The following is a 2,488-nucleotide window of genomic DNA, read 5'->3' as shown; positions in this document are numbered from 1 at the left end:
TCGGGCGGTTCCGCGCTGTGGACCCGCGGTGTCGGTTCCCTCCCATTATCCCCGTTGAGCGGTTCTGTCTGTCTGTCTGTCTGTCTCTCTCTCTCTCTCTCCCCACCGACTGACCAGGGAGCTGCGTTGGTTCAGGATACGCCTCTGGGTAGGTGGGACGGATCCAGGCCTGCTCGGCATCCCAGCCCGCTGAACAGCAAGTGGTTTGTGCGTCTCTCTCTCTCTCTCTCCCCACCGACTGACCAGGGAGCTGCGTTGGTTCAGGATACGCCTCTGGGTAGGTGGGACGGATCCAGGCCTGCTCGGCATCCCAGCCCGCTGAACAGCAAGTGGTTTGTGCTCCTGCAGCCCGGCTTGACTTGGAGGTAAGAGACGCTGTGAAACTGGGCCCCTGCCACGGCCGCTGTGCCTTGGCTGCCCTTCGGAGCATCTTAGTCCTTGGTAACACGTAGCACCGTCTTGCTTTGTCCCTGGTTTGTGTCCCACCGCTGAAATATAAAGAAAGGGCTTTCCTTACCGAGTTAGAACAGAGGCCTGACATTAAAACTGCTAGTGTTGGCTTTTAAAAGCAAACAGCCGAGTGTATAAATGTAGAGCATCTGGTACGAACTGGTACGTAGTGTTAGAATGGCTTCCTCCCCCCCATCACATGCCTGTCTTTGAACAGGTTCAATACTGGTTGAACTAAAATAAGAGATGCAACTTGGATGCAGGAATATTGACAAAACTTTGTCCAGAGCCACTTGGCAGTGGTACCACCAAGTCCTCTTTGGGAAGGAGGTGTTTTGCTGTACCTGACGGGTACGCTGGTAGCAGCTCAGGGCTGTAACAGAGAATTCAGGAGGAGAACTGGAAATTGATAAATATATTGGAAAAGCCACTGTCAAACGGGTCTGGGAGATATGGGTAGAGGAGGAGCTCTTGTGGGTTGATTGCACAGTCTCATTTACAGAAGGCTGTTAGGGAGGGCATAGTGATTGAGAGGGCTGGCAGCAGCCGCAGCGGAGGGAGCTGGGTGCTTTTAGGCAGTAATGGATCACCTTCCTCACCTTAGTACCACAGTCTGTTTATGTTGGGTAGTCCCAGAGCTCCTGTGCTGTTTGTGGAGGGTGATTGTGAAAGAGTGGAACTGCTCAGGGATGTTGCTCTGGGCCACTAGGAGATACTGCTGGCTTGCTTTGGGGGGAGCTTCCAGTCTTGTGTCCCAGGCAGTGACTGAAATGAAGGTTGAAGCCCATGACTCTGAGATGAGTTGTGTTGCTGTCTGGCTTGAGGCCTGGGTCCTAGGATGATCTACCAATATTGGCATTCCTTCTCTTCAGCTCTTGTATAAGGAAGGGCATGGGAGCTGAACTGAAGTCACTGGTGGTGTAAATTGTGATGGATGAGCTTAAAAAAATCAAAAGGACAACTTTCAGGTCAGAACATTATATAGTCTCTGAGTTGTGACAGGCTGCAGGTGCCACACTTCAGAAATGTTAAAATACTTGACAAAACCATCTGAACAGTAAATGGGAGTTAACCTTTGGGCAGGATTGCCTCAAAATCTGTGTTGGGGTATATTTGTGATCTCAGAGAAAATGCTCCATGTATTTTTTGACTTTTACTTTTCAGTCTCTTAGGAGAAAGAGTTGTCAGCCATGTCTAGTTTCCCAGACAGTGTGATGGGAACTTATGTTCTGGGTCAAACATGGGGTCTGGTTTGCTCATCCTTTATTTGGTGGCAGTCACTTACCAGTTCCAGGAAGCACCAGCTCTGGTAACTCAGAAACAACCTGCCTAGTGGCAGTTTATTCCTAATCCTTGTGCTCAGTTATCACTAAGGTAACTTAATAATGGAAAAGTCTTTGGTAATGACTGAAGGCCTCAGTAGCACAAATTAGGTTATTCTTAAAATCCTATTGAACCGTTTAACTTGATGTCTTAGTTAATGTTGCATTCATTCACATTTTTGGATATTGGTTCTACAGTTAGCTAAAACAGTAGCTTGTTTCCTAAGGATTTTCAATTAATATAGAAATAGTGCAGCACATATAATGATTGCTAGTCATTCAGAGGTCTCCTATCTTCTCTTAAAAAAAAAAAAAAGCACCATGAGGTAGATGGTGGTGAAAGGAAATTATTATAAAAGAAGTTAAACAGCTTGAAGCTGTTAATATAAAATTAAATTGTACTTTTAGTAATTATCTAACTGTGGCAAATACAAGAAGTAAGTCCTGCATCTTCTCAGTGGGCAGATTAATATGTCTATCTGTATTTTGAAATAATTTATTGAAGGTATGGGAGCTCTTGTCTTCTGGCTTCTGTGCATTTTAATTGCCTAGATGCTGTGGTGTTCTATAGGCTTCTTCATGTTCTAAGTAATTCCTGTGTAACATCACTTTTTATATTTTTCAGTTCTTGAATGGAGGAATTGAGTGGGGCAGGGAGGGGAGCAAACTGTGAGATTACATCTGATGTAACCAGATTGTTTTTTATAACCCTTCCA

This window comes from Chaetura pelagica, unplaced genomic scaffold, assembly GCF_000747805.2.
Source record: "Chaetura pelagica isolate M959 unplaced genomic scaffold, ChaPel_1.0 scaffold221, whole genome shotgun sequence".
NCBI lineage: Eukaryota > Metazoa > Chordata > Aves > Apodiformes > Apodidae > Chaetura > Chaetura pelagica.
This window is presented reverse-complemented; position numbering follows the sequence as displayed.